The sequence below is a fragment of the Danio rerio genome, chromosome 16 (genome assembly GCF_052040795.2).
Source record: "Danio rerio strain M-AB ecotype USA chromosome 16, GRCz13ab, whole genome shotgun sequence".
Taxonomy (NCBI): Eukaryota; Metazoa; Chordata; class Actinopteri; order Cypriniformes; family Danionidae; genus Danio; species Danio rerio.
The window spans coordinates 8177225-8189315 of NC_141036.1; the positions used below are offsets into that span (position 1 = coordinate 8177225).

Genomic DNA, 12091 nt, shown 5'->3' on the forward strand with positions numbered 1-12091 from the left:
AATGGCTGTCTTTACCTCCCATTATATGCTGCTGTTCGGCGTACAACGGCTAGCGATGCTAAATGCTACGCTCGCTTTCTACATCCTCTCAATTCGCTTGTGGAAACACTGTGCAGTCATTCTCAGCTTATTATGCGAATTTAAAAGCTCTTGCTGGATTGATTGAAAATAAATTCTTTAAATAGATTTCTAATTGTATGCTGGTGCTTATCTGAACCGGTTTGTATCCAGACAATTCTATGAGTGTGAGGAGTGTGTTATTTGCGCGCTCGGCAGGCGTGGCACTGCAGTCAGAAAAAGGGAGACGGAGAGGAAGAGAGAGAGCTTGTTTGTGTGGATGTGTTTGAGAGAGCGAGATAAAAACAAAACAGTGAGTTTCGCTTTACATTGGACTTCAGGACTGCAATGTCACAGCATTCAAACAGAACATAACTTGGTGTTGTTGTGTTCAATATGAATGAAACTCATAGAGCAAATAGAAAAGAAAAGAGAAAGTGAAAAAGAAAAGACTGTACAAAAGTAAAGGCGTATTGTTAGCTAAAAAATGAAAGAGAGTCAAAGACTGGTTCATTCATTTTCTTTTCAGTTTAGTCCCTTTATTAATCTGGGGTCGCTACAGCAGAATGAACCGCCAACTTATCCAGCGGATGTTTTACGCAGCGCATGCCCTTCCAGCTGCAACCCATCACTGGTAGACACATACACACTACGGTCAATTTTTTTGCATACTCAATTCACCTGTATCACGTCTTTGGAAACTGGACAGGAGAAAACCCACGCGAACAGGGGGAGAACATGCAAACTCCACACAGAAATGCCAACTGACCCAGCTGAGGCTCGAACCAGCAACCTTCTTGCTGTGAGGTGAATGTGCTACCCACTGCGCCACCAAGACTGGTTGAAATAAAGTAAAATAAAACAACATCAATAGAAACAAAGCAAGACGACAAAATAAAACTGAATTTAAGGGTGCTTTCACACTTTTGTTTCTGAACCCGGGGCATTTCCCCAGTTAGCAAGGTTCGTTTGGCATATGTGAATTTAGCAATGGGTTCTATGCACTGCTAGACCCTACTGAAAAAACAGCTTAAACCAGCCTAGGCTGGTTTTAGAGGGGTTTTGGCCATTTCTAGGCTGGTTTTCAGCCATTTCCAGGCTGGTCTTAGCTGGTCAGGCTGGGAGATGACCAGCTAAAACCAGCTTGACCAGCTTAGCCAGGCTGGGAGCCCAGCCAAAACCAGCTATCTCCAGCTTAAACCAAGCTGGTCAAGCTGGTTTTAGTTGGATTTAGCTGGTCATGTTTCAGCCTGACCAGCTAAGACCAGGCTGGAAATGCCTAAAAACCAGCATGGAAAGGGCCAAAACCCTTCTAAAACCAGGCTGGTCATCCAGCTAAAACCAGCCAACCAACCTAGGCTGGTTTAAGCAGGATTTTTCAGCAGGGGAGTTTTATGGCCAACGATAAACTTCCGGTAAAAGCCTACTGTGACTAATTTTAATATCACAAGGTTGTTTTTAAAGCATCGATGTTGTAATGTAATTACAATCCATTCATTTAAATAGACTTAAGCCTTTATTTAGTTGTTCAAGCGTAGAACGAGATCGTTGCAACCACTAGTGCCATAGGTTGCAACAGACTAGTGCAGAAATTCCATTAAAAATCCTGGGGTAAAATAAACTGTCATATTTTAAAGACATGGCAGGGGGAAATGGAGTTTAATGCGGTGCTTCTTGTCCGATCTGAGACCCACTTCATATCGAATATTTACAGGCAGTAAAGATTACTGATTTTTAAATAAATCAGACCTTAAACGTGACAATTTGGAAAGACAGGTCACCAGAAGTCCCTCGGCTGCAAATTAAAAGTTTGTATGTATATAGCCTTGGATTTACGGCAAAACAATCGGTCCAAGATCGCCTGAATGAGGTAGTCTCGACGCAATTGAAACGAACTCTGGAGCGGATCGATTGTTGTGAGAAAGCAATACGATCTGAACCAAGCTGTATCACAGGGCATTATGGATATGTAATAGGCACACGGCTAAATGAAGAGAGAATTATGAGTAGGGCGGGATGTCATTCCTAGTGGTAAATGTGCGTTTCATGTCAACTATTAACAAGAGCTGTTTATCCTTTAAGACAATTGACTGAACTGTCTTAGTTGATCTGTTATTTCCCACTATAATGTTAAGCCTGTAATGCAAAATTTTGTATGAGAAAGTCTTGCCTCTGATTTATGTCTAGTGACGATGTCTGTGGGTGTCACCATTTAAAATGAAAGCGCAGCTTTTCGCTTATAATGTCTTATTGCTTATCGCCATGAATTAAAATAAGGACGCATGACTACTGAGTGGGACTCTGTAAAATAAACTGTGAAACTTTGAATAATGTGAGGAGAGTTTACTCGCACAGGACTTGTTTTTAGCTATTTTGGTCCTTTTAGAAACTTTGTCGTGTGAAAGCAAACCGCATCAAGAACAAAAATAAACATTGTAACAATTTTAATCCCTGTTTCAGAACAAAATAATTGATCTACAGGGGTGAAAGCACCCTTGTTTCGGAACCCAGCGCATTTCCCTAGTCCGTGCGGTTTGTTTGGCATATGTGACTCCAGCAATTGCGCTCAGATTCGTATAAAACAATCGGTCCGAGATCGCCTGAATGAAGTGGTCTCGGCTTGATCGAAACGAACTCTGGAGCGGATCGATTGTAGTGAAAAAGCAATACGATCTGAACCAGGCCATATCACAGAGCATTATGGATATGTAATAGCTATATACATGACTATATGAAGAGAGAATTATAAGTAGGGTGGGATGTCATTCCTACAGGTAAATGTATGCTTCATGAAAGTCAAAGCATGCTGAATTACGAGAGCTGTTTATCCGTTAGGACTAAATTAAATATTTAGTTGACTGTTGGGTTTAACAGTGAATGTTGGAACCTTTTTAAATAGTTGTGTTTGGGTCATTATTATTTTTAAAATTAAAGAGTTCACAAACATTTTAAGGGGTTATTCTAAAAATTGTAGTAAGTTTTTGGTAAACATGCACTGTAAAACCCAACACCCAACTTTATCAAATAAAATGAGTGTAGTTAACTAAAAATATACTGAAAGTTAATTCTACTCATATGAAAAAGTTTTGAACTCGTTGTGGAAGGTAATGAGTTAATTAAACACCTCATTACTTCAACTTAAATGGAGCAAGCTCACAGTACTCATATAGATTAGTTTTTTTTTTAACTCAAATGGTTTATAGCAATCAGTTTCCTCAAACGGTTTAAGTTGCTTTAACTAATTGAGTTTTAAAGTACTCAGTTGGTTTGAGTTCATTTATTGAGTTTTACTGTGCTCAAATTGCTTTGTTTACTCAAATGGATTAAGTTCACAGTACTCAGTAGGATTAGTTTTTGAACGTAAATGGTTTGTTGCAATCGGTTTCCTCAAATGGTTTGAGTTACTTTTTGGGGTTTACTGTGTGTAAACATCTCATGTAACATATCATACTCAAGACAGTACTAAATAAAAATAATAATATGCATTTTCAATGACTTTTTCAATTATTTGGCAAGTGATGTTTAACAGAGTAAATACATTTTCACAGTATTTCTTATAATCTTTTGTCTTCTGGGAAAAAAGTAGTTTTTGGCTAGACTAAAAGCAGTGCTTAATATAAAGATATTTCATATTTTTCAAAATTGTACATTTAAAACATTAATCTCATAACATTTGTTTTTAAAACTAGGACACGCTTTATTTTGATGGTCTGTTTAAGTTAAACTGGATCTACATGCCAACTTATTCTCATTAGATTATCAGTAGACTGTGAGGTTGAGGTTAGTGTAAGTTGACATGTACTTGCAAAGTTTCTTATAGTGAGTTAAATGTCTGTTGAAGGAGCAGTATCAACAGATATTAAGCAGACAGTCTACTAGTGGACCATCAGAATAAAGTGTTACTAACAACTGTAATATAAAATGTAAAAATATTAACAGTAAAGCAGTTAAAATATAAATATTTGTAAATAAATACTTAAGTAGTAATATAGGATAGTAATCAACTTGACGAGAGAGAAAAAAAAGAAAGAGAGAGAGAATAATTAGGGTCAATATTATTAAGCCTAATGACTTGGCTAATTAACCTAACTCGTCCAATTAACATAGTTAAGCCTTTAAAGTAGACCTATTATGCCGCTTTGAGCAACATGTAAAATAAGTCTCTGATGTCCGTAGAGTGTGTATGTGAGGTTTCAGCTCAAAATACCACACAAATAAGGTTTTTAACTCATTGAAACTTGCTCTTTTACTCTTTGATCAAAAATATGCCATTCTGGTGACTGTTCCTTTAAATTCAAATGAGGTTATGCTCCTAGCTCTCTTTTTATTAGTAGGTGGAGCTATAAATTCCTATTTGCACATTTAAAACGTCTAAAAATCCAATGGTGGATGGCTGCTTCTCACTCAGCTATGCTAATGAGGGAGAGATCATCACTAATGGGTGGGGCTTTCCAACTCTGATGCCATGTACAAAGGGAAAATGTCAATCAAATTGTTTCTACAGTCTGTTTTTATCAAGTGAGATTAAAAATATATAATTTTACCATCAGTGGCTGGTTATATTCACACACTGTTTAAACCTCTTATAAAAGGGATTTTTGCATAATAGGTCCCCTTTAAATTGCACTTTAAGCTGAAAACTATAGTCAATTGCAAAATAATAAGTATATATTGCCATCATTACAAAGATAAGACCTTTGTTTCACATATTTATTTAATATATATGGTCAGACTTTGAGACTTTTTGAGGCCTTTTTTTACTTTGAAGAATAAAAGCAGTGTTTATTATATAAATATTTCATATTTTTCAAAATTGTACAATTAAAACAAAAATCTCATAACATTGTTTATAAAACTTTAATATAAAAAGTAAAATTATTTGCAGTAAAACAGTTAAAATATAAATATTTGTAAATAAATACTTTTATTAATATAGGACTTTAATTAATTTGACAAGAGACAGCGAAAGAGAATAATTAGGGTCAATATTATTAGCCCTCTTAAGAATATATATATATATATTTTAAAAGCCACTGCTGTCCAATGACTTGGCTAATTAACCTAACTTGCCAAATTAACCTAATTACCCTTTAAAGTAGACCTATTATGCCCCTTTTACCAAGATGTAAAATCAGTCTCTGATGTCTAGAGTGTGTATGTGTGTATGTGAAACCTCTTTTAAAAATGATTTTTGCATAATAGGTCCCCTTTAAATTGCCCTTTAAGCTGAATACTATAGTCAACTGTGAAATAATAAATCTTGCCATCATTACAAAGACAAGACATTAGTTTAACATATTTATTTAATACATATGGTCAGACTTTGAGACTTTTTGAGGCCTTTTTTACTTTGAAGAATAAAAGCTGTGTTTAATATATAAATATTTCATATTTCTCCAAATTGTACATTTAAAACATTAATCTCATAACATTGTTTATAAAACTGTAATATAAAATGTAAAATTATTTGCAGTAAAACAGTTTAAATATAAATATTTGTAAATAAATACTTTAGTTATATAGGATGGTAATTAACTTGAAAAGAGACAGAGAGAGAGAGAGAGAATAATTAGGGTCAATATTATTAGCCCTCCTAAGAAGATTTATATATTTATTTTTTTAAAAGCCACTGTTGTGCAATGACTTGGCTTATTAACCTAACTTGCCCAATTAACCTAATTAACCCTTTAAAGTAGACCTATTATGCCCCTTTAACCAAGATGTAAAATAAGTCTGATGTCCCAAGAGTTTGTATGTGATGTTTCAGCTCAAAATACCACTCAAATAAGGTTTTATAACTTATTGAAACTTGCTCTTTTACTCTTTGATCCAAAATATGCAGTTCTAGTGACTGTTCCTATAAATTCAAATGCGATTATGCTCCCAACCCTCTTTTCAAAAGTAGGTGGAGCTATAAACTCCTATTTGCACATTTAAAACGTCTAAAAATCTAATGGCGGATGGCTGCTTCTCACTCAGGTCTGTCTATGCTAATGAGAAAAAGATCATCACTAATGGGCAGGGCTTTCCCACTCTGATGACATGTACAAAGGGAAAATGTCAATCAAAATGTTTCTACAGTCAGTTTTCACCAAGTAAGAAAAATTTTTTTTTTACCATTAGTGGCTGGTTATATTCACACACTGTTGCCACACAACTGTGTTTAAACCTATTATAAAAGTGATTTTTTGCATAATAGGTCCTCGCACTTTAAGCTGAATACTATAGTACATAGTGAAATAATATGTAAATATTGCCATCATTGCAAAGACAAGAAATAAATATACATATTTACATAAAAAATATGGTCAAGACTTTTTCATGTTCTACAGTATGTCTTGCTAAACCGAGCAGACGGACGGTAAGGACATTCACTGGAAATGCTCGAGAAAGTCCATTAAAGTCGTCTTCTGCTAATTAGTCCCGCTGTTATTATAAGCCTCCCTGTAGAATCCACAAAATGCAAGTCATTCTGCAGCCATTTTCATCCCCTCCTCCTCCCCACCGTCAACATCTCGCCTAATCATCAGTGCTATTAAAAAATCCATAACCACAAGAATCAGTGGAGCTGCGTGGTACATGATAAAATCAGTCATCTTGCTGAACAAGATTTTGATTGACAGCAGACACATTATGAGAGGCAGGAGGGCTGGAAAAAAAAGGCTGCTCTAACATGAGAGGCAAAGCACACAACATTAACCGCATTATGTAACGATTAGCAGTTATGGCTAATGATGGCCGATAGGTCGCTAAATGGCTCAAAAATAATGTTTCAATTTAGCAGTGTTAAATATGTGTGAGTAAAAGAGCTTAAGGGCAGTAGATATACGGTGGTGTGAAAAAGTATTTGCCCCCTTCTTGATTTCTTATTTTTGAAATTCTTTATTGTTTCTGATCAAGAAACAACATAAAATGTTAGCCAAAAGCCCCTTTCACACAAACAGACCTCTGAGAATTTCCTGAAAAGGTCTGTATTTGTGAACAGGCCCTTTTTGAAAATATCGGTAAATTCGTTCTGGCTATTTTCCGAAAAAAGAGAAGTTGTAACATTACCAGTAATTTTCCGGAAATGCTGCGCTTTTGTGAACGCAGAAGGAAGATTGCCGGAAAGATCGCGTGCAGTTCTAGAACATGCTGACGTGAGACGTCTGTTTAGCCAATCAGTCAGACACAACAGTCAGACGCATTCATGTCCGCACGATTTATGAAAAATAATAGCCTTTGAATATTTTTCCAGACACATTTAGCTGCTAGATGCCAGTCAGATAACATTTCTATGTTCCTTCTTAATGCCAACTTTGTAAAAAATCATCGATGAGATGCTTATGAGAAGTCGTTGTTTGTTTACCTTCAAGCTCTGCTTCCTTAAGTTGCAAGACGTGTCGCGTGTGCCCGTGAAGGAGCCGGTGAGCGCCAGCACACACACATATCATGTACATCTCGACATGTGAAAGTGTTTCTCTATATGTTTTCATCGAAGTTGTTCACAATACTGATCCATGCACAGAGTTTATAACATAGTCAAATGTTTACAAATAAGCGCAGCCGTTTAGACCTCATTTCTGGTTAATGATGTCAGACTTTACCGGTATTTTGGAATGAATGTGTGAATGTTTTTTTCCAGAAAAATTCTGTAACGTCCTCGCCTGTGTGAACAGCACTGTTTTGAATTTACCGGTAAAGTCGATCTGGAAATTTTCCGGATATTTACCGGTATCACTGTGTGAAAGGGGGTAAAGATAGCACAAGCAAAGGCATCATGCAGTTTTTAAATGAAGAGGAAACAAAATACACAACTAAATAGCTATGTGTGAAAAAGTGTCTGCCCTTAAAACAGAATTAGCCACTAAACTGACCAACACTCTAAAAAACCCAAGTTGGTTTGTTTTTAATCCTACTGCTGGGTAAATATAGGACAGAACACATCAGGGGTTAAATTAACCCAAGTAATTGGGTTATTATTTTTAACCCCATAAATGGTTTGTTTTTCTACCCAGTAATTGGTTATTTTTACTTAAATAACAGGATAATTTGATCCTAAAATGCCTGCGAAAGACGACCCAGCAATTGTGTTGTTTTGACTAGGCATCACTGAAGTACAGTGGGGGATGTGCAGCTTTGATTACAGGTGTACAAAAGATGCTAGTAAGACATTTCAAAATTCAGAAAGGTCTGACGAAGGGCTGCTATAAGCATAAAACTAATTTTATTAATCAGAAAACACAAGAAATCTGCGTTTATGTTACACTATTTTCATTGCATTTATACAAATTAGTATATAATATGTGGTATCCCAGTCAGCCCCTGCTGTGAGTTGATTTGATCCAAAGAGCTGGGTTGAAACTACCCAAGACTCTGAAAATAACCCGCAAAATTACCCCAATGCCCAAACCCAAGATTTGGGTAGAAAAAATAACCCCATGTTTTTTAGAGTGAAACATAAAATAGTTATTCCTTGTGAGATCAGGCAGGAGGATCGGCAAAAAAGAAAAGAGATGTGTACCAAAAGACATTGTTCTGTCTGAAATGTGTGAGTTAGTGAGTGACTGAGTGAGTTGGGGTGGTGTGTATGGGGGATGTTTTCTGTCTAATGAATGAATATAGCCTGGATACCCATTCACAGATGTATTAAGGTTGATTAAAACACTCAGAATTCAATGAAAGAAGTGATCATCACTTTTATAGGTTCAAGTGCACAGTGTGGAGCAGTGGCGCAAAAAGGGGGTATGCAGTATATGCGGTGCATAGGGGCGCCACACATGGGGGGCGCCATTGTGCAAAAACTATTTTTTAAATTATCCATATTAAAAGTTTCAAATAATATATATATATATATATATATATATATATATATATATATATATATATATATATATATATATATATATATATATATATATTGTTAAAAATGTTTATTTAGCATTTTATACGCGAATAATATTGTATTTTATTAAATTAAAAAATCATTCCACCCCTCCCCCCATTTTTCATACCACATGCGTATTTTTATGAATTTATTATTAACATTTCACACAGTTTGTTTCTGTTTTTTTTTTTACACTAAACATTTGACAGTCTTTTTTATTTAACTTTTAGCAGTTTCAGTCAATTGTTCTTGCAAAGACAGACCTTACACTTCTCAGTATGCATGTGAGAAGTAATTGCAATGTTCTTTTGCCCTTTAGGACTCCCATGTCTATCATTTTGTTTTGACAAATGTAGTACAAAAAGTCCAAAAGCAAGGCTAGTCAAGGTGCTATAATCATTTAGTGAGGGAAAATTAAATTGAGAAGAAGTTTGGGGTGGTATGAGATGCATTTCTTTGCGACTTAACTTGCTTATTGTAATTATACTTTTTACTACTTCAAAAAATACTGTTTCGCGGTTCTGAACACAACTGAAATAGTATGAAGCATATTGATATCTTTATGAAAAAATATCTTTCATTTATTGATGGAAATATTGTCCACATTTTTATCACTTGCCTGTTTTAAAATATTGTTGGATTGAAGGGGGGCACGCAAAAGTTGAAGCCGCATACCCATCAGTAAATGTGCTGTTGCGCCCCTGGTGTGGAGGATAGCATGAGGCCTTGAGGCAATCAGATGTAAAACACAATATTTATGAGTGTTTTAAATTGTAAATCGGTCAGATTTCACCCAAACTCGACAGAAAGGTTAAACTTTATTTGGGAAATATTTAAAAATGAAATTGAACGAACTCTGACTTCAACTGTATATAACTTATCCAAACTAAACAGAACATTACATATGATTGAACAGTATTAATAAATTCAAGAGGTTAACTGATTCCATGTATAAACATTTCATACAATATTAATATAAGAAATGATTAGCTTCCTAATTGGGAACTTATTAACTCAATAACAAGCAATGCACTGAAACAGACCAATCGAAAGCTCTTATTTTAGATTAGCCTACGCTTGGAATGACTTTTGCGAAGAGTGAAAGAATAAAAAAGAAAGAAGATTTAGCTGAAGCCTCAAAAGACTACATTTATTTGATTGATAATCTGATTAATGTCAGCGCATGCGGCGGGGGTGAGAAGGAGAAAGAGAGGAGGAAAATAAAAGAAATGAAAGGGAGCCTGCATGCTGTTGGGGTTATATTTGCTGAAAAGATCTGTTGGCATAGCAGCCTGGTGCTTTCAAACCATTCAAAGACACACACACACACAGACACGAGTGCGCGCACACAATGGGCACGCGGCTACTCTTCTACCTGTCAGTCGAAACAAAGAGAGCTAAGAAAATCTACACACGCTCACTCGGCCACACGGTGCGACGCGTGACAAAGCAGTAAGAGGATCATCCATTCACTGGGAGGATTATTGTAGCCCGTTGGCCTATTTTATTCGATTTTTGCAGACGTTTTTGATTTATCTGTTTGTACTTTGACCTTGTTCTTCATGTACGAGCGGGCGCAGCTATTGAATTTTTTTGGCGCGAGTCTTCCGGTCTCATTCACTTCTATTTATGTTAAGATGTTAAAAGATGCTAAGATGTTGAAAACTAGTGTTTTCTTATTATATTGTTCTACTTTTTATAAGTAATTTGACCGTTTTCTGTCGTTTATTATTCCCAGATCAAATCGGAAGTATAGCTGTACGCATTGTGCTTACCTACCATGAGAGGGCGAAAATTAATGCTGCTTTTTAATTAATTAATTACTTTTTCATTCATTCAATCATTTTCTTGTCAGCTTAGTCCCTTTATTAATCCGGGGTCGCCACAGCGGAATGAACCTCCAACTTATCCAGCAGCAGATGCCCTTCCAGCCGTAACCCATCTCTGGAAAACATCCACACACACACACTCATACACTACGGACAATTTAGCCTACCCAATTCACCTGTACCGGAGCAACCGGAGGAAACCCACGCGAACGCAGGGAGAACATGCAAACTCCACACAGAAACGCCAACTGAGCCGAGGATCGAACCAGCGACCCAGCAACCTTCTTGCTGTGAGGCGACAGCACTACCTACTGCGCCACTGCATCGTCCTAATTACTTTTTTTTTTTTTTACATAATTTAAATTGATTATTAAGCAGAATGCAGAACGATATATTGACAAAGCAAGAAAGAATGAGAATAAATAAAGGTGTGCGTTTGTGTGTTTTAAAGTGTGTATGTAGGGGAGCACGGGGCACAAAGTAACACAGGGTTCAATGTAACAGAGAGTTTTAAGGTATTTGCTCAGGGTTAACCATGGCATGCTTCAGAGGTTTTCATCACAGTGTCGGCAGACGTCTTCCCACCAATTATTGAAAAATTTCGGCAAAATTTGGATGAGAAACACAGGAGAAACCATTTTTCCAGCATAAAACTATTTTTTATTATAGTCGGATTTTTTTATTTAAAAAAAAAATCTTTGAAAGTATGCTAGTAAAATCTTGTATTCTTGTGATTACCGTCACAACAGTATAAAATTTTACATACTTTCAAAGACTTTTTTAAAATCAAAAAATATTGAGTATAATAAAAAATACTTTCATGCTGCAAAAATGATTTCCTCTGTGTTTCTCATTAAAATTTCACTAAACTTTTTCAATTATTGGCAGGAAGACGTCTGCCGCCACTATGGTTAAAGCCTTGGAAGCATGACAAGGTTAACAATGAGCAAATACCTAAAGATTCCCCATATATTCAATAGGGTAAGCAAGATAATCTTGTTTTTAGTTTGGATTCGAAATAATGATTTTCCACTTATACCCCATTGAATATTTAGCTTGTTTTAAGAGAAAAACTCACTTAATTTTGATTAATTATTTCTGAAAATAACAATATTTATTACTTGTCTTGAAAAAGCTTCTTGATTTAGGAATTTTGAGGTATTTGGACTAGAAACAGGACAAAGACTCTTCAGCTGCTGTTCTTAATGATAAAAAGAGGAACGTCCAGAAATAATTTACATTAACTTTTTTGTTTAGAAATAAAGCATACTTGGTTTCATGCAAGGTGTGCTTTAACAGATGAAGAAAATCAGATATAATAATAATAATAATAATAATA

At 35.7% G+C, this 12091-nt stretch overlaps 1 protein-coding gene across 3 annotated transcripts in view; it reads right to left on the minus strand.

Annotated features, from left to right (window-relative positions):
• The window catches only part of tcaim (T cell activation inhibitor, mitochondrial), a 79598-nt gene that overhangs the window by 43406 nt on the left and 24101 nt on the right, over positions 1 to 12091 (minus strand). The gene's annotated exons all lie outside the window — the stretch shown is intronic.